At 38.0% G+C, this 21,710-nt stretch overlaps 1 long non-coding RNA gene across 1 annotated transcript; it reads left to right on the top strand.

The window, feature by feature from the left end:
• The first annotated feature begins 4,174 nt into the window (after positions 1 to 4,174).
• LOC120237854 lies at positions 4,175 to 19,843 on the top strand. The gene is made up of 3 exons (XR_005530063.1): positions 4,175 to 4,303; positions 11,933 to 11,990; positions 19,143 to 19,843. It is a non-coding gene; the product is annotated as an uncharacterized LOC120237854 (long non-coding RNA).
• The last annotated feature ends 1,867 nt before the right edge of the window (positions 19,844 to 21,710 follow it).

Genomic DNA, 21,710 nt, shown 5'->3' with positions numbered 1-21,710 from the left:
ATCACTGCCTACGCCCTCATGTGGTAGCTCTAGGTAGAATAGGCTTACCCCTCAAGTCTGAATTGAACTGTTCCTTGGCCACAGGATGGAAGAACACATCATCTTTTTTTTATTATTCTGTAACTGCATCCTCAGGGAGCAGAGAAATTACTTTTTTTCTCCTCACAGTCTTTCTATTCTTAATATTTATACTACCCCGAAGCAATAGCTTAAACATGGATAATTAGTATGCTTGCAAAAGTCCAAATCAACAAATACAAATACGAGATAAATGACCTAATGTTTGTTAATTCAAATTTTCAGTAATTAACCATAGAAATGATTTTTAATTGCTATTCTTAAGCTTTTGAATTTTATCTAACTTGGCTATTCTGAAATTTGATGGGAAATAAGGAAAATATTAATGCCATAGCTATATGTAAAAATGCCAGAAATATTGCAGATAATGTCCAAGCTCCACACCAACTAATTCTTTAAATTCTTTAAATAAAGAAATTGCTAATGATCCAGTTACAGCTTCACTTCATAGACAAGTTAGGCTGATATTCAGCTAATGCCACCCCATATCCATTATACTGAAAAGAACTTAGCCAGTGACCTCAACAGGATCTTGGTCAAAATCGATTTTCCAATTCAGCACCAAAAAAGTACATTTTATGATATTTTTGGTGTCAAATTTCTTCTGCCTAAAATACTGACTGAAATCATAGTAAAATATGCTGCATGGTCCCATATTTTTCTATCTCCATTTGAATATGGGACACGTTGTACTATATTTGAAAAAAGAGGGGCGCCTGGGTGGCTCAGTGGGTTAAGCCTCCGACTTCGGCTCAGGTCATGATCTTGTGGTTTGTGAGTACAAGCCCCACATTGGACTCTGTGCTGACAGCTCAGGGCCTAGAGCGTCCTTCAGATTCTGTGTCTCCCTCTCTCTTTGCCCCTCCCATGCTCATGCTCTGTCTCTCTGTCTCTCAATAATAAATTTAAATGCTAAAAAAAAAGAAAGAAAAGAAATTCCAATAAGATCAGTTTAAGAGTAGTTTTGAAGAGGGCCTGGGTGGCTCAGCTGGTTAAGCATCCAACTTCAGCTCAGGTCATGATCTCCAGTTTGTGGGTTCAAGCCCTGTGTTGGGTTCTGTGCTGACAGCTCAGAGCCTGGAGCCCGCATCATATTCTGTGTCTCCTTCTCTCTCTGCCCCTCTCCCTGCTTGTTCTCTCTCTCTCTCTCTCTCAAAAATAAATAGACAATTTTTTTAATTTTAAAAAGAGCAGCTTGGGAGGCTGTTATATGACTTAAATATCCACAGACTCTCTACAGTTGATAGAGTATAAGTTTCAGAAGTATCTGAACCTCCAAGGAGTTTTAGAAAATTCTGAACATTTGAACAAATATTAAAAAACTGTGGGGTTTCTCTGTATCTAGCCAAAATATAAACAGCAGATTCCCTTAATTACTTTTTAGAACACACTACAATAGAATGAACATGAATAATTCAATATAATTCTCTGAAGTGATTATTTAGAATCTAAAATAGATAGAAAAGATGGTAAAAAAGAGTCCTCAATTTACAAAAAGTTTATTTCTAGAAGTTCATTTATAAGTCACTTATTTTGAACACACGGTATATGATTTCTTGGGGCAGGGAGGCTATATACATAATGGTTGCATTTTAGGTTAGCCTTCAAAAAATGTTTCACCATTTACATGGTTGAAATACTTTTCATAAAATGATATAAAAGTAATATTTCTACACTAGGTTTTGTACAAAGAGAAGATACAGTAATGTGAGAGAGCATGACATTTAAAATATTTTTAGAATACTGTATCCTGAGAAAGTAGTTATCAGTATAGAGACTAAAGTACAGCTGTCATCATTTGTCAGCTGTGCCACTCTAGACAAGTTACTTGATGTCTCTGTTTCATTCTCCTCATCTATGAAAGAGAAATAACAACAGGACACGCCTTAGTTTCCTTGAAAGATTTTGTGCAAAGCACATAGAACACTTCTTTGTTCATAGTAGGCTCAAAACAGTGTTATAATGTTATTACTCTGCACACTTCTGTTTAATATAATGCAGGAATTCATCAAACATAGATGCTACAAGAGTGCAAAGTATGGCAAAAACTAACATTTATTCTTTCAAGCCAATTTTGTAAGGTCTTTATTGAAAGAGATGTACAAGTGAAAATACATGCATTTGCCACTCTATTGCTTAGCAATTGTGTACAATCCTGTGAACTTTGCAGTATAAAGTAAGAAAATATTAAAGCATTCAAATTTTAGAAGCATACATTTTATTCCAGAGAAAGTAGACTGTAAACTATGCAATAAAATTATTTGACCACACCTTCAGGGTCAAAATTGTACTTCTGATTATGTATTAAAATATGCTTCATCTTAAATATCTCTGAGCTTGAAGAATGCAAAGAAGTGGGCGCCTGGGTGGCTGAGTCAGTTAAGCCTCCGACTCTTGATTTGGGCTCAGGTCATGATCTTATGGCTCCTGAGATCAAGGGCGGCAGCACAGAACCTGCGTTGTACTCTGCGCTGACAGTGTAGATAGAGCCTGCTTCAGATTGTCTTGCTCTTTTGCTCTCTACCCCTCCCCTGTTCTCTCTCTCTCTCTCTCTCAAAACAAATAAATTAACTTGAAAAAACTAACGCAAAGCAGGAATAAGTAAATAACATAAAAAATGCAAAGCAGCTTCAACAGCATTACAAAACAATCATATCCAAAGCCAAGGTGAAAATAGTGAGTGAGGTAAGCCTGTTTACAGGAGCTCTACAAACTAACACTAAAAATACAGTATTTTAATGTTTTAAAAAAAGTCTTTCTCTTCTGTCCAAGAAAAATGAAAACAAAGGCTGTTAACATTAAAGAGATTTCATTTTTTAAGGTCTTCTCCACTAAAAATGTGTTTATTCTTCAAATTAAAATAGCAACAGGAAAAGAGATCGGGGCAGTTTCTGACACCGTAAACATTTGATGTTAGCTGACACAGTGACAAATGCAAGGCTACAGGGCTGAGAGAAGTACAAGGGCTCAGAGACACCCTTATTTTCTTTTCTCCAATCGCTCTCTAGGGAAGAGAAAACATTAACTTTTGTTCTCCTCTATTACATTGTAACCCCTTGCTGTCATTTACAAAGCCAGATGGTGGCGCTGTGGTACCATTCGTTGAAATTTTAGCTCTGACCTCTCAGGTTTCTATAAGCAATAGCGTTTTGTGAAAAGATTCAAGACCTCTTTTGAAAAAGGTATTACTTTAAAAGTACTTTACACTTCTCTTTAGGGGTATGTAAGCCCATCGTTTAAATCCTTTCGGTTATTTTCATGTTTACTGTCTTTACAAGGACGTACCTAAAACCTACACATACAAATGACTTAGTATACCTTCTAAAACATTGAAAGGTTGTGGCATTTTGTGTCATTGTTTTTTCTTAGTTCATGGAAATAAAAATAATAAATGATTATGGTTTGTCCATGCTATTTTCGTATATTCCTAATTTATATATAAAGTCCTATGACACTTCCCAACCCCAACCCACTGCCCAAATCTTGAGGGGGAAAAACAATTGTAAAGGCTTTCTCAGCACAAGTAAATTCAGGTTTACTGTCCTCTTCTCAAACTCTCTCACCAGTTGGTGGGAAGGCTTGTTTCTCCTGAAAGTGTTGTTAGGAGGTAATCGGGTGATGCCTCTAATTATCCTGACTCTCTCTCCTCCTCTGTGTACCTCATTAAGCCACCTTCTTCTTGGAAGTCTGGGTTTCATCTTATTAAACCCCGAAGATGAAAACTGAAAATTGAGTTAGCTAATGCAAAATTATGAATTGGGTCATTTTCTCCCCCATCCACATTGCCATCAATATTCTTCTTTTACCCTTGGCCACCCTGAACAAAACTCATACCAGGTGATCCTACCATTCCCTTCCTACCCTACGTTGATTCTGAATAAAGTGAACATCAGAACAACATAAATCGTCGCATCTGTCAGAAGGCCAGGTCCAAGTGGACATATCACGGGTGAAAAATAAGGCTCAAGAAGAAAGACACGTCTGGAAAAGGCAACAGGCAATTTTAAAGTCTGTGTAACAAAGGCTCTTGTGACCAAGGCACAGTCTCAGCATCACCCACTTTATCTACATGAATGAGCCAGGGCGGAGAGAAGGGTTCGTGGTCATCAGGGTGCCCCAGCTGGAGGGACCACCCGTTTTCTGCTCACCTGCTACAGCATCTGCTCCACGCAGGCCCTTTAAAGCATGGAACTTCAGATCTCGCAGATCTTCTCACCTCTTCTAGGTAACTTGGGTAGCAGGGTACATGCCATTTAGCTGCAGTCCTCTGTAACGACTCTTTTAACCTATGTTTCCAATGGAAACAATGTTCTTTTCCAAACTAAGCCTCAGGTTGATATCCAGTATGCCAAACAGATTAAAGCAGTCTTTTAACACATATTTACTCTATAGCTTAAAATTTATGAAATTTACTTGCTTCAAGGCAATAAATGAGGAAACTGGGCGACTGTTCTAGGCTAACCACTTTGGTGGTTTAATGGACCCATACAAAACCACCAGGAGAAAGTATCTATACCATAGAATTTGAGGGAAGCCATTCCTAACCTGCGTTGATGATGCCTTACTTCCCTATGAAACAAAAAGGAAAGGGAAGGAAAAGGGAAGAGACAAGACAAGGAAAAAAATCCACATTGGAAATAACTGGATTCTAATCATGGAGATAAGAACATTGACTTATAACATACTTTAAAAGCTCTTGTTCTGCAACAAAGCCCTGAATTTCCCCCACCAATTCCATTTTCTTAGGCAACCTCCAATTCTTCCTATGTGGGCAGTTGGTTTCCAACTTGGTTCTGTGGGAATTCCAACCATCATTGATGGTTGTCTACAATTGAACGTGCTTTGTCTATTTCTATAGTCCTAGTTCTAACTGTCTTCTAAAATAACCTAGTATAAATAATATAATATCAAGATGCACTTAAAACCAAATGATTTGAGAAAACATCTGCCTGAATTCCGCAATGCCACTTAGTCCTTTTGTGCACAAGACACCTACGTTGAGAATTTTCTGATAAACCATGAGATGAGGCTGAGTCTCAAAGCTTCAGAAGCTCCAAGGATGTCCTGTCTTCTCAGCGTGCCTCTTTCAGACAGTTTTTACCCCCTGGCAAAAGTCAAAAGGGAAAAAATGAGGTGAGAAGAGGGATAATGTCAAGCATCCTTCCTGTTTGTCCAGGACCAGTTGTGAGTTATCTACAGTAATGTGGAATTCTCTCCGAAAGATAAAGGCTTTCTTTAGAAAGCTAGATTCTTCCCATCTATAGCATATATATGTGTGTGTATGTGTATGATTCACCTGATTGCAGATTTTCTTTGGGGAGACTGAATAAGACAATAGAACGTAATTTGTTCCCATCAAAAATGCTTCTCCAAAATATAAACTCAAACTCCTAACAGAAATTCTATCAGGGTGTCTCTAATTCTGAGCATAACTGAGAGGTTCCTTTTTAGATGGCAGTGATACGTCTGTGGAGTTTTATTTCCAGGGAGACAGGGCAGGATTTGCTGCTATGCAGACTGAATAATGTTGGAAGCCAACATCGTGTCACATTTTGTGCGCACTTTCCAAAGAATAATCCAAGCGTTACAAATGGGACACAGACCGCCATTGTCCCAGGGACACTTTAATAACCCACACCTACAATATTCAACCTGTTGTTTGCATAGGGACAACTTTGGAACACAAAACCCACCAGAACGACTTGGGGAAAGGAGCCGTGGAGAGGCAGAGACCCAGGCGCCACGGCTGCTCCACGTTTCATCCTTCATGGCAAATGAGTCTGTTTGGAGTTTATTTATGCTTGAGGATGGGGGTCGTGCGGCTTGCTTTCTTCAAAGCACCGCAGCGAGCATGTCTTAAATCTGCTGCGTGCTAACTTGGTGTCTTCCTCATGTTGCACTTTCAGCAGGCTTTGCCAACTTGCAGATAATTTTTGTTTTGTTTTGCATAATGCAGCTCAAATTAAGTAACATGGCCACATGCCCTCGGGCTTTAAGTTGTGCCTGGCCAGCTTCTTTTCTGTTTCTCCCCAGCCCCCTCCCTTCCTCCAGTTCCTGGCATCTGTTGTTCTACTAGGATATTCTTCAAGAATGGAAGACTCTGTAGAGCAAGATGAGAGGAACTAATAATTCTCACAGGCCCCAAGTGACCATCTTTAAGCACTCCTATACAATTCTTAATTACGATTGCTGTCTTATTTACTTTAGAAAACAAATTCTAATAGCCCAGCACATCAGATTTCATTTTGGCTTGAAAATATCAGTGACTCTTTTCATATATGATATTTTTAGCATAGAGATAGGAATATTTAAGAAAATAATGAACAGAATTACAAATCGTTATGATATATTTAATCCTGTTTATTTTGGATACTATCACAAAAATAACTTTTTTCTTCTCATATATGCTATTACCTTAGTGTATGGTAGTATTCTGTAAACCATGGAAAAATTCAAAACCCAAGAGAAATGTTTTAAGAAAAACACTTTAGGGAAAGCCATAAGGCTAAAAAATTTACAGAAGCATCATGAAGGAAAAGATTATGTGTGTGTATATAAAGTATACAATACTTATCAATAGGATGCCATATACAGTTCACTTAATTTTTACCTTAACGACAGGTTTCAATTATGTGTAAAATGACAGAAGACAAAAATATAAACTAAAAGCTGATAGCATACATTTTGCTAAAGGACATCTTCCTACAATTTAAACTTAAACTTGACACTTACTTAAATAAGTCCCAATAAATCCATAATAATATAACATTTGAAATTTACCTTTGGTGCTTGATATAATTTTTTAATTAAAATTGTATCCCTTTAACATAATATTTTTATTTTTATTATCATTCTTATAACCAGATGGGTAAGTACAGGCTTCTTCTTGATTTCTACAAATACCATTAACACTGAAATGTAAAAATAATACACTCTACACAGGAATTTGTGTATATTGCAGTCAGTTGGGTCTTAAAAGCAAGTATATTAATCACAAGTAGTTCACGTGAAAACTGTGTGAGGATTGCTTTGACTTTATGAGCTGATTTGGGGGAAGAAGAGTTGAGGGAGTGTGTGGAAGGTCCCAAGGTGGTTCTCCGGTCAGGGTCCCACAAGCCCGGACTAAAGCTGTTGGCTGAGCTGCACCCCTTCCTGGAGCCACGGGGCTCTCTTCCAAGTTCACTTGGTGTTGAAAGAACTCCATTCCTTGCAGCTGTAGGTCAGAAGCCTCTTTTCTATTGACATCTGACTGGTCAGGGGCCACTCACAGCTCTCAAACGCTGCTCACAGCTCCTTTCCACTTGGCCACTTCCAGGGGCCATCTTGGGCTTCAAGATGACTCATGACCCTAACAGAGCCCAGTTCCTTTTAGGGTTTCCAGATTAGGTCAGGCTCAGCCAGATGATCTGACTTTTGACTAACTCGAAGTGAACTGATTAGTAACCTGATCGCAGGAGTGATACTCCATCATATTTCCAGGTCCTGCCCACACTCAAGGGGAGGAGATTCGACAGAACTCACATAGCAGCATGCGGGAACTTTGAGGACCATCTTAGAACTTTGCTTTGCACGAAAAGCTAATTACAGATAGTGAAATGATTGTGAAGGAAATAAAGTAGGAGCTAGAGTGATCAGAAAGGCCTCCCTTGGGCAGTAATATTTGACCTGAGACTTGCAAAGTAAAAGAATGGGCCTTCGTGGGAATGTACTTCCAAAAGGATATTGTGCTGCTATTCAAATTCAGTGTTTTATTATAATATTGTTATATTTCCACTTACATGTCAAAGTGCACACTTTCTGAGATTTTTATAACAAGGATATTCCAACTTCTAATGCATATTTTAAAATAAAACTTCTTTCTCTAGAAGCTCTAATTTAGCTCCTCCAGGACAGAGAATTTGTGATGTGTTGGAGCTCCTTTCCCGGAGGCCCTGCAGAGAAACGCCTCAACAGCTATTGATGGGAGATACCGAGGCAGGGTGCCCTTGGAAAGACAAAAAGGAAGTCCCCCACAAACTAGCAATTATAATTCCATCATGGTGACTGCGTCAAAACCACTCATACATTAATTCCAAAAGCATCTGTGGCAGGATATTTTTGAAACACCGATTTATGTTCTGCTTTCTACAGTTGTCCCTCCTTCTACTCCAAGCACAGAGCCAGGCTCATTGTGTTTCTTTGCCTGGGGCGTTTTGCAAAGTGGAAAGCAGAGCTGGCATGTGTTTTTCCTGCCTTTGGTACAGACTTAAAGTTCTCAGAGATGATGTTAGAATATCTGGAGAGGTAGAAATGCCAGAGAGTTACTCTGGAAGCGTTTTGGGGGAGAGGGAGCTGTCAGTGAAAGGAGACCCTGTGAGGAGGCTTGTACCGCAGGACACAAGCCTCTCCAAATAGTCTTACTTCCAAAATCTGAGGAAAAGCATCAAAGCCTTAGAACTTGGAAGGGACTCTTCCCTCATCCTGAAACATGAGCATCTCTTTAGAAAACCTCTGTGGACCCCATGACTAGAGGAACCTCTAGACACGGTGGCTTGTGTTTGAAGACCCAGAACCATGACCCAAACTCGATTTGAGGGCACACACGTGTGGGGGAGGTGGAGGAGAGCCTCACCAATGACCGTGACTGAATTCCCCAAGTCAAGTTTAAATCATCTGTGAGCTCATAGACGATGCATTGTGCACCTACTGCTGAATTGGTACACTTATGTACCACGGGCATCAGGGAACGGCTAACAAATTCTGTCCTCGTTAAACCAAATTGCTCAGGTAGCAGAATTGTTCGTACATATGTTACTGACAACACAGAATAATTTTTGCTAGTTTAAATGGTTTGAAGCATTTCTGTACCTCTGAGATAACAGTCTTCCTCTACCTTCCCAAATGCCACTTCCTACCCTCTGAATGGAGTGTTGGTGCAGAAGAAAGTTGGACCAGTTAGGTTTATTCGTTTTCAGTCATTTATTGAGGACTCTTTATCATCCAAGTACTTAGGCTTACAAAGATAAATAACACCAATTCCTTCCTTTATCTAAGAATGGAGAAAGGGAAGAGAGAGAGCTATAGGCAGTATGTATTAGTGGTTACTCACCAAGGCTCAGGAATCAGAAAACGTGAGTTCAAATCTAAGCTCTTCCACTGCTTAGCTGCCTGATTTTGGGAAAACCATTTAATGATCTTGAATCTCAATTATATTGCCCTTTAAATAGTTCCTATAATTAGGGGTGCCTGGGTGTCTCAGTCAGTTAAGTGTCTGACTTCGGCTCAGGTCACGATCTCAGGTTCCTGGGTTCGAGCCCCACTTCAGGCTCTGTGCTGAAAGCTAGCTCAGAGCCTGGAGCCTGTTTCAGATTCTGTATCTCCCTCTCTCTCTGGCCCTTTTTTGCTCATGCTGTCTCTTTGTCTCTCTCAGCAATAAAACATTTAAAAATTTTTTTTAATTAATAAGTAAATAAATAATTCCTATAATTAATAGATTCTAGTAATGATTTTTGCCTTGTGGTGATGTTGTGGCCATGAATGTTTATGAAAGCTTATTATTATACACAAGTCATTGCAATACAATATTGTAAGTAATATGGTATTATATTTATGTAACTCTACATTGTTTTTTTTCAGTCACCACATCTTTATTGAGGACCTACTATGTTACTAGATCTGAGTGATAAAAGTCATGTAAACTCTCCAAGTCAGCTTCCTTTGTAAAATGAAAAACTTGGAACAGATGATCCTTATAGTCCCTATAAATTGATAGTGAACTTAAGGGGAATCTGTACAAAATACCAGCCCATTGTTCTTTTAGAAAAATATTTAGATCATATCCACATAGACATATAGAGAAGAGATGAAGAGCTAGAAAGAAATGAACAAAAAATAGTAAATTGAGCCAAGCAACTATCTATTTTTTAAAGAAATAAAAATATTGGAAGCTAACTAGTAACTAAATTTTTGAATAATTGAATCATTTCACAATTCCTGTAGTGAAATAGAGATAGTGTGACTAGCGGGTAAACCTAATCAAAAAAGTTACAGTGCTACTTGGGTGGATTTCAGATTTCAAGTAAACACCCCTTCCTTCATTATGTAATAAAACATTTAATTTAAAATTTGATTGCTTTCAGTCAGATAATTTCTAATCAAATTGCTATATTTTGCTTTTGTTTAAAAAGAAAAATATTTGAAAAAATTCAGAGGTGTCTGTTTTCCCAAGAGCTTTCTCTAAACACGGCTGTAAAACTTTTCAGTGAGACACTCAGGAAATTTTATTTTAGTCATTAGTCAACTACATGGAAGCATTACTAGGTCTAGAACTCATCCATGTATTTTACAAGGCTAAATTTCTCTTAAATTTTGCACATTTAAAAAATAAAGGCACGTGTATTCCTTGGGTGTGGGTTAATACGAAGAGTGTATGTTAGTCTGACACTTGGCATGCCACATTGTGATATCATTTTGTGGGTCAGAGGTAACACCTCTGCAGAGAAGAAGGAAGATGGGGAAAACAACTACAACCATAGCAAGACCAGATTTCTAGCACCATTAGAGCATATGAGGTGACAACCGGTGCAATGCAGGGTGACAGCTGCGATTATGTAAACCGAAAAGTCCTGTGTGCATCGTTCCTTCAGAACTGTGGCTTTCACTGATGTATATAAACAGGATGAGAACATGATAGGACCCTTTGCAAGCAGCCACGGCCTAGAACTGGAAAGTGTTTGCAATCTCAGATATGCACCTGCATAGCTTATTAAATTCAGGATCAGATATTTTGGAAGCATTCAGTATCTAGAAATGCTATGTAACATTCAAGACAGAAAGAGGATCAGTTTACATCGCATCAGAAAGATAAAAGTGCTACTTTGTATTGTAGTTGTATTAGGGATATGGCTTTTGCTTAAATAAAACAGACCCATTAAGCTTTCTAGATACCATTTAAATGAGTGCTCTAACTCCCCAGCCTTTCTATTATCAAAGAAATTTTTCATATCTGACATCTAGATATTTACACAAATATTCATAAATAGAAACTCTGATATATGCAGTAGAAGTTCAAGAGACATTGTAGTTATGAAAGTTATTTTATGGTTATTCCCAATTTGTTAAAACTATCCTTTCATATTATTGTTAAAAATATGTATTTGGTTAATATTTGAATAATTGAATTATATCAGAAATTATTTTCTCTCTTTCTTTTAAGCTGTGGATATAGAGGCCAAAGTTAAAAAGAACTGGGGCAATTAGCTGGTGAACTTGCTATCTGAGCATTAAATATGTTAGAAAATGTTGAATGGATTCAATGACACCACTAATTATTTTCCTAGGAGTTAATAGGTAATGTTATTAGCACAAATACATAAATAGTGCTCGATATGTTTACTAAACTGAATTGAACTTAATAGAAAATGATCTACCATTTGCTCATCAAATTTCCATTTTTCCCTGGATTATTCAGCTAGTTGCGTATTATTTTTCAGTAGGCCTAGCAATATATATATATATATATGTGTGTGTGTGTATCATATATATATCATATGTATCATGTATATGATACATATATATACATATGATATATATATGATACACATACATGAGTGAGAACTCATTAATGCAAAAGTAAACTATACACCTAATTAATACAGATTAGTTCTCTTAAATCAATCAAACCAGATCAGTACTACATTTTAGTTACTATGCTCTTCCAACTGTTAGGTTTTAGAAACAAAAGGTTTCTTTTAGAGACTTGGGTAAAAACTGAATTTAATATTATCCAATCATCTTAAAGTGATACGTTTGTATATATGTAAACATAAACTGCACTGTTTTTCCTTATCTTCTGTGTTTTTTTTTTTATTTTCAGTTCCAAGTTCTAATTCAGTGACATAGTCCTGAAAGATTTGCCACATAAAGTATAATATGTGAGTAAACAGAGATATTTTAAATAAGACATAACACCCCTTTATTAAATATTTTTAATTTATGAAAATAGTAATACTGATATGGGATATAAAAAATTAACTCCTCCTTCTATCTAGACCTTCTATTAATACTGTAGATCATGCCTTCTAACAGTAGTCTGACAATACTTACAGCAGCATTTCTTTGAACCTCATAAATAAGTGAATAGAAAGTTAAAGCACTGCACTTTCTCAGCTCCTTTTCTGATGGATAGGACCAGGTACCACTGAAAATGTCAGCTATGCTGAGGCCATAACAGCAGTGAAATGGAAACAAACGAATCTGTAAGTTATAGAAGGAATTTGGTTAAACTAACAAATATATAAATGCATATAAACTCATCTCTGGTGAAATTACTATCACAAGCTCCATCCAGGTTAAAAATCTCACCAAATGCCTACCTCATTATGAAATTTTACAGCACACATCCTGTTAAAACAATATATGTAGAATCTATGGCATGTTTGCTCCTCCTCTTATCTGTTCTGATCCTGTTTTGGAGAGAGAAAATCCGGCTCCTGGCCTGAATATTTCTGGCTCTCACACAGTAGCTGCTTCAGACCTGTGTGCTTATGTTTCCGATTCCTGGGAAGTTCTCTTTGCCACAGGGCGTGCCCTGAAACACATCAAAAGAACCAAGTTCTACAAAAGAAAAAAGAAACTCAAGTAGGCTTGAACATACAAAGAGAGGGAGAAAGAGATGAGAAAGGGGCCAGGCAGAGTGTTGAATACAAAATGAGTTCAACCAACCCCAGGAGCTCTTCATCACTTACATTTATCTTATTCTGGGAGAGGGGCGTCAAAACCAACCCTGACATAAACCACCCACTGCCATTGACTTTGACTCTATGTGAGAATGAGTGTGTGTGTGTGTGTGTGTGTGTGTGTGTGTGTGTGTGTGTATGTGTGTGTTGTACATAAAAAGGAACAGATTTCATGAGGTATCACTGTTACCTCACAAGAATTGAAAAGACAGTGTTTAAAAGCACAAATTACCAAAGTCCTAAGTTAATACATTTAGCCTGGTTTTTCGATTAATGAATCAATAGTGTTTGTATCAAAATCTTCTAACTGTGCATTGCTTTAGCATCTTTGCTGCAGTATTTATATTGTATTTTCTGTGCTCATTATTTAAAGCATGTGTGAATTTCCATTTCTATTTGCAATATTTTTTACACGTTTAGTTTTCAGGGTCAGAGCTCATGGTCAGTCTCTGCAACTGATACATTCTGTATGATAAATTAAAAAAACATTAAAATATAAATGGTCCAAAAAACTGAAAAATAAGGAAATATTTTCTTAGCCTATGCTAATTTCATCTTTGAAACTAATGCCCCCAAATTCTGACTCTGTGTTGTTAAAAGCATATTCCAAGGAATAAATCCCCTAAAACAAATTTTACTATCCCAGTGGGATTGTGTTCTTGAACTTCTGCACAAATTATCTAGAGCTAGAAAGTGTAATGTCAGGTCTGCTTTCACTGTAATCATGTAATGGAAAATGGCCTTTAAATTTTGGTGGTTTGGAGGTAAGTAAATTAACAGTGAATGGAAAAAGATAAACTTGAAAAAAAGAGAAAGAAAAAAATGCGATCAAAAAGGCTATTCTTGTTAGAAATGATTAAGAACATTACATAAGAGGCACATTTAAAACTTCTGGGGCACCTGGGTGGTTCAGTCGGTTAAGTCCAACTTCAGCTCAGGTCATGAACTTGCAGTCCGTGAGTTCAAGCCCCACATCCGGCTCTGTGCTGACAGCTCAGAGCCTGGAGGCTGCTTAAGTTTCTGTGCCTCCTTCTTTTCCCCTCTCCCACTCCCACTCTCTACTCTCTGTTTCTCTGTCTTTCTCTCTTTCTCTCAAAAATAATAAAAATTTTATAAATCATTTAAAAAGGAGGCATATTTAAAACTTCAACACAAGTCTTTATTATCAAGAATGACCATTATACAATAAACTATTTGTTAAAAAAGATAAATAAAAAAAAAATCCTCAAAAAAAAAAAAAAAAGAATGACCATTATAAATAGTAGGGTCAAGATTGTTTCCAGTGCATAGGAAGCTATAATCTAACGTGCTGGTGTTGATTTCCTAACACAGATCAAATGAATTGTAGTGTGGATCTACCAATATTATGATATTTATTTCATTTTGTTGCTTACCTGAGACTTTCTAACTTCCACTTTACTAATGTGTTTACATTACTTCTATGTCCTAGACTACTGATATATCATCAATGTAATATAATTCTCACATGTAGCATTTGTTAATTTGTATTTGATACAAAAACTGAATTTAAAAAAAATAAAGATATTTGCAAAAGATCACAAGCATGTTTAGGTACGTGTGTCAGGTTTTCTTAACGGACTGTGCCAAGCGCCTCTGGGATGGCATTGCTTGAACAAAGGATTTCAGTCAGTCAGCAGTCTGGAAGGAAAAGGTAAAAGCCCTGTCTGCCCCATTTATGCACAGTGAAAGCATAAGGCCTTAACTAAAGTGACCTTTCAAACTCATTTAGAGGCTCTTTCTCAGTTCCAGCTTTCTTTCATTTTCTTAAGCAAATAAACTAATTTAAATTCTAAACATTAAAAGTTGAGGCAATCATGCTCTACTCTGTTACATCAGTAATAACAAAATAAAATTATGTGATTTCAATTTCATTTCTACAATGAATTATCTAGGTAGTCCATTCTGGGAGACAGCGAGAGAGAGAAACAAAGGAACATGATAAAGAAAAAAATAAAACCTAAGTCACAATTTTGAATGTTGATAGCCCTGGTCTCAGTTTTTTCTGCCTTCAAAATCAGCCCCTTTCAAATATATCACACAAATTCACCATATGAGTTGATGTGGTTGCATTTTTTTTTTTTTTTGTATACTTTGTGATTAGCATGTAACCCACCACAAAGTGTCTAAGCAACAACGGAAAATGCAGTCAGAAGACTTTCTTAAAGATTAAAAACAAAAACTACATGAAACACTACATCCACCACATTGCAGCCAAATCCCAGGAGCTGGGTGTGTGTGATGCTCCCAGGCTGAACAACCCCAGTGAACTGGTCAAAGAGGGAAAAAAAAAAAAAAGTATATCCCAGGTTTTGCTTGGCCCTCTGAATTCTGCAGATCAAATAATTCACTCTAACTGCAGGCTTTACAAGCCTGAAGGTCAGTCAGTCTTGACCCTGGAGGTCATGGTGCTCTTGGCAGACTGCAACTTGCCTTGGGTAACATTTCCATGGCACTGTCTTGGGTGTGCCCTCGGAAAGCATTTCTCGGTTTCCTACAGTATCCTGTCCTCTCTGAGGGAAACCCTCTTCTACGTGACTGATTGGGCTGCATTTTAAACAATACATTAACAGACCATTTGAAAAGCTGATCATTTATTAAGCCAAGCTCCAAGCTCTTGGAGATACGATGTTAATCTTTCCAATGATATAGTTTATGATCGCCTCAAAATTCAAATACCTAAAACCAGTCTCTTTTCTTCTACTAATGTGTCTCTCTCTCTAGTCTTCAAAGGTGGCCGGGGCTAGGAGCGTAGGCTCTGAGGTGGGGCTGCTGCTTCCTAGCACTATGACTTTGAACACATTTCTAAACTTCTCTAATCTATTTCCCTATCAGTACAATAGAGATGATAGTAGCTCTTATCTGATACAATTGTTGTGGAGAATAAACAAGATTGAATTAGAAGTTAAACCAAAGTGCCTGAAGCAAACTCTAACAGGGATTCAATAAATTTTAACTAATATTACATTTACAAAATAATCTTTGACAAATGCCTCTTGATTTTTTGTATCAACCGACTCCAGAGATTCATTTGCTTGGCATTTGTGCCTTTTCCCTTACATTCTTAGTGCTTTGGTTCTAGGCCCTTATCCGCTCATTAACTAGATTGCTCTAAGGATACTTTCCACTGATCCCTAGTCCATTTTTCCTTCATTCCAACATGTCTGTCCTGCCAGTTTGAGTTTTCAGAAGTAGTGCTTTCAGCAGTGTTGTCTACTGCTGTTAAAAATCTTTACTAATATTCTCTTTCCTATTCTTCTGCCTATAAAAGCCTACACATTCTGATCCTGCTCAATCTACTTATTATTCCCTGATGGAAAAATCAGTTCACTGTAGACAATTTTCTGCCATATAGTTTTTTTTCATTGATTCCCTCACGTAGCCAACAAATATTTATTGAAGGCCTACTATGGACCAAATGCGAGGGAGCCAAAGGTATTAGTTTCCAAGAGTATAACATTAAATAAAATACTCTCCCTACCATCAATGAGACTATCACAGACACTGGATAATTTAACTACTCATTATAATATACCAGGTAAGAAGAAATGTAAAGAAGTGTAAGGACAAAAAAAAGAAAAATATATTGTAACATTCTGTCTATAGGTGGGAATGAAATGATTACAATGTAACAAAGCATATGGATGCTGAGAGGCTCAGTTGGTTAGTCTTCCCCCTCTTGATTTCAGCTTAGGTTGTGATTCCCTGGTTCATGAGATCAAGCCCTGCAACCAGCTCTGTGCTGACAGCGTGGAGCCTGCTTGGGATTCTCTTTCTCCCTCTCTTTCTGCCCCTCCCCCACTCATGCACACACACACACACACACACACACACACACACACACACTCCCTCTCTCTCAAAATAAATAAACTTAAAAAAGAAAACAATATAACAAAGTATTGTTTTCCACACTACCTGCTTCTAGGAGTCAAAGAACCCTAAAAGTTTGTGTATTTTTGCCCTTGATTAAAAACACCCTCGGGGCACCTGAGTGGCTCAGTCGGTTAAACGTCCTATATAAGCTCAGGTCATGATCTCAGGGTTCATGGGTTCCAAGCCCCGAGTTGGGCTCTGTGCTGACAGCCAGCTCGGAGCCTGGAGCCTGTTTCAGATTCTGTGTCTCCCTCTCTCTCTGACTCTCCCCTGCTCATGCTCTCTCTCAGAAATAAATGAAATATTAAAAAATAATAATAAATACATAAATAAATAAAAACGTCTTCAACATCAAAATTCTAGCCATCCCCATAAAACTAGTCTTACCTCCCCAAGATAACTTCCTTCATTGTTCCAATACTTGAGCTTTTTCTCTGGAGCTACTATAAGTCTACATTATATAACTTAGTGGTTGGTTATATGGAATTTTCAGGTGTTGAACACCACTTTCTGTGTGATGAACATTTCCCTAAGTTACAAGCCTATTAAAGGCAGAATTCATGTTATATACAAGTGCATTTCTTATTGTCCAAACAACCTAACTTAAGTTTAAGACAACTATAGTAATAAATTAGTAATAAATAACTAGTAATTGCTTAGTTTATTTTTCATGAGAAACATGTATTTTTTAATTGAGTATTTTTTTCACATTTTTTCTTGTCCAAAATTTCCTAAAATCTATGCTATGGAGCATTATTCCTATAAAATGCTAATAAATATTACTCAAAAACTTAACTCATGTTGAAATTTGGAAAAAATGCTGAGTTATAATAATTAAATTTGATTATTTACCACAAGACTTCCCAGAGCTTTAAAGCTTGTATAATTTAAATCAAGAACAGTAAATATTAAGCAGTGTTTCCCTAATCCAGTTAATGACAAAACCCATTTCCTGGAATTAGTGTTCACAGGGCTCACTTTAGGAATTCTGTTGTGTATAAAGCCTATGGAGCTATGGAGATGATTTTATTTTTAGCTCATAACTGAAATAACTGGTTATTTAATTTAATTAACTGGTAAGCACTATCAGTCCACTAGCACAATGAAAAACATTTAGTTTTCCTCTTAATTCTATAAGATTATCAAAGATTTTGATAAACATAAAATCTTGGCATGAGTTCTTCTAACAAAGTCATAGAAGGCAAAGGTCACACTCTCAGAAGCTGTCCAAAGTTAAAAATCATGATTTGTGCATAGGTTCAAAGCTCCTGCTTTTGCTTTAAATTTTTATGATTCTGTTATTATAGGCTGAATTATGAGGTCTACCCTTTAGGTTTCAAGAAAGATGAAAGTTCCTTATTTAAGAGCAAATGTTGAATGAATGATAGATGAATGGATATATCCATATGCACACAATGGAATATTATTCAGCAATAGAAAAAATATCTTGTCATTTGTAACAACATTTATAGACCTAGAGTGTATTATACTGAATGAAATAAGTCAGACAGAGAAAGACAAATATTATATGATTTCACTTATATGTGCAGTCTAAAAATTTTTTTTAAATGGACAAAGAAACAAAAAACGTAACTAGACCCATAAGTACAGAGAACAAACTGATGGTTTCCAGAGGGGATGCAGGTGGAAGGATGGGCAAAATGGGTGATGAGGAGTGAGAGATTTCAAATATCTCCATTATGGAATGAATAATTCATGGGGATAAAAGGTACAGCATAAGGACTCTAGTCAGTGGTATTTGTAATAGCTTGTATGGTGACAGATGGTAGCTACCCTTGTGAGCATAGCATGATACTTAAACGTGTTTAATCACTATGTTGTACACCTAAAACTAATATAACACTGTGTGTCAACTAACTTCAATTAAAAAGAAAGATCACATATTTAAATAGGTAGGTTAAAATATTTTTGGCAATATCAAATCTGATTAGTGATTACAACTTTAAGAGGCTTTATAGAACTCTCTTTATTAGCCGCAAAAGCATATGTGTGGTCTGAAACTAACAACAAAAAGTCAAGATCTAAAGAAGCAGTTTGCAGGTATTAAATGGAACTGTATATCCCCACCAACTTTGACTCTGTATGAGTCTTCTCTTCCTCTTTGACTTTGTATTCTGGTGAAGATACCCAAGGCCCTATCCAGTGTAAGCTACCAATGTATCCTAATCCAGACCTGGCTGAACTCCAAGGCCCTCCCTTAAACAGGTTCTAGTGAAAGAGCAGTCAGTATGCCTTGCTTTCTGAAAGCTACCTGGAGTCCAGAAAATGTGTGAAGCCCAGCATGGGAGGTTTGCAATGGCTGTAAACATGCTCCACTCTGTTTACAATGGACCTTTAAAGTGGAGCCAGTGCCTTGTAAGTAATGGTAGAACCATGGGATGCCAAATTGTGTGCGAAATCAAGCTTGATGTGACCTTATTCTTTTTCTCCCCACAGGCTTCATCCCTGCAAAATGAAACTACGGCATCTGAAAGAAGGAATGCTTGGCCATTAAGGCCATGTTTGAAACTTGGCACAAATACTTGGAGAAGCCAGGCATCTGGTCATGGCCTGCACCAGTCATCACAACTGGGAGGTCCTCTGGATGATCCGTAATACCAGCCCCACAGCTGCTGATCACTTTCCCACCTACCGATTTCAGGACTCAATAGATCCTGAATATTCAAAACTGGTGAGCTGATGTACTATATCCTAAGTTAAAAATTCTTACTCAGTTCAAGGAAGTTGAACTCACCAGGCTGTGACACCCAAAAACCTTTGTTGTGATCCACTTGTAGAAGAGCAACAAAAGGATTGCCCTTTTCAACCAAAGGTTGTGGGTCTTGTTCAGGCCAGCCCATTAGCCTTGGAGGGATGCTTCTATGCAGTGGACATCTTACCTATGTGTCCCGGTCAGGAGCACTCACACTGAGGTCCAAGTCCGTACCACAGCAGCTGTGTCCTCCAGCTTCTACCTGTTTAAGATTCACCACAGTCTCAACTGTGGGCCTTGGGACTTCTGATGGCCAAGTGTTCAGGAAGATGTGGAGGACCCAGGAGAATGTGCCTTGGCAGAATTGAACCAGAAAAAGACAGAGGCTTCTTCCATCCCTCTTGAAACACTGGTGATTGTGATAAACCATCTTTGGAGAATTTTATCACAGATCTCTCTCCATATTACTAAAACAACACTACTTCACATTTGCCCTGATGATTCACTTTTCTCCGTGCCAAGGGACATTGCCTTCACCTCCAGTGGGCATCACATACCTGCATTCTGCATGGATCCCTGGCTAAGGTAGAGCCTCCAGTCTGAATCCACATCTAGTAAATTCGTCATTGTAGATAAAGATCACTTGGATCGTGAGATTGCACCCTGGAAAAGAGCAGTGCCTGTGTGTACTCCTCACCACCAAAATAATGGAGTAATCCCTTTACTCAGTTCCATTTTCATCTATAATACCTCTTCCACGCAAATCAATCTCACACAGGTGAAATGTGGAAGCATCCCATAAAACACCCAACCCATCACAAACTCAAACAGTTTTTATTGTGGACCTATCATGTAACCAGGCTTTATTAAATTCTGAAACTACAATGATGAAGAAGCCATAGGCTTGCCCCTAAGATGTTTACATTCCAACGGGGATGTCATAAAATTAAACAGCATAATGAGTGCTATAGCATTGTAATGATGGCCATGAGAAATCCCTCATCTCTGTTCTTTGACTACCCAAGGAGCTCCTAGTTGCCCAGGCTGACTCACAGATGATCTTCTAATATGCCAAAGCAACCACTATGATTCAAGCCAATAGGCAGCAGCGCCCAGGGGACCCCCTGCAAGTGGGGATCCTATGGATTCTGGTTACTAATGTATTATTTCTAAACCACCCGACTTTTAAACAAGTCAGATACTCACTAACTTAGTAAAGCGCCTTCCTGTCACGTCATCCAACTGGTAGCCCTCACTGTAGCCACTCTTGGGTAGAATCAGGCTGTAAAGTTGGAAAACGTGGCTTCAAGTTTGGGTCCTGGCACTTATGACTGTGGGAAAATCACTTAAACTCTTTGGTCTTTGGTGTCTTTCTCTGCAAAATAAAACTAAAAACATCATATACTGTACCTACCTCACAGGGTTGTTGTGAGAATCAAGTGAAAATGTATGTGAAAGCACTTTGTAAACTTTGTTATTTTTGACCACCCCATTTTTTGTGGGTTCTTCCTTCTCCCTACCAAACACGATACTATAATTTACCAGAAGGATGTACTATTACACAGGTCCCCCGTGCAAGTGAATGATACAAAGAAGATGAATTACATGCCCTCCCGGATATCTGGTTTCAGTATGGTAATTCTGATGCCTCACAAGATGACAAGTATAGAGCCACCGGTCCAAAGCCAGGGCCCTGCTGCCATATAGACAGACATTCCACCTTAACACATGACTGGACCCAGACACCAGCCAACCCTCTTGATGGAAGGCTTTCCCCAGAACCCACTATAGAGAGCCTACACTTGGTCGCAGAGAACTACCCAGACAATAATTCAGGGACTCACCTGGGCTCTAGCTGCCAAAGAAATCACCAGCTACTCCAGTGGGGAACATGCCTCCCAAGATAGAGCAAGAAGACTTGGTTAAAGGAGACACTGACCCAATTAAACCGATATAAACCATCCTTACTGCCTGACTTATTCCTGTTGGACTGGCAAGAGAAACTCCTTGTCATTCATTTAAAGATTTGGTGACACACTTCTTTAAGCACAGTTTTTCCCTCAAGCCAGCCTGGCTCTTGCCTTTCTGATTTTGTCTTGTCTGCTCCCTGTCTGTCCAATAGATTTGTGCTGAGATGTATTCCTGGCTTGCGAGTCTTATGTGTTCCTCTTACAAACACACATACACACACACACACACACACACACACATACCAATGAAGAATCCCACCCATGTTGCCTATGCTACCCTCATAGTCAAGCCCAAGCCTGACCTCCTATTTCTAGTGATTCAAAATTGATTCTTGATTGGCT

Source organism: Hyaena hyaena, unplaced genomic scaffold (genome assembly GCF_003009895.1).
Source record: "Hyaena hyaena isolate Hyena2069 unplaced genomic scaffold, ASM300989v1 scaffold_191, whole genome shotgun sequence".
Lineage (NCBI taxonomy): Eukaryota > Metazoa > Chordata > Mammalia > Carnivora > Hyaenidae > Hyaena > Hyaena hyaena.
The sequence above is the reverse complement of the archived record's forward strand: the minus strand, read 5'-3'. Positions and strand labels throughout refer to the sequence as shown.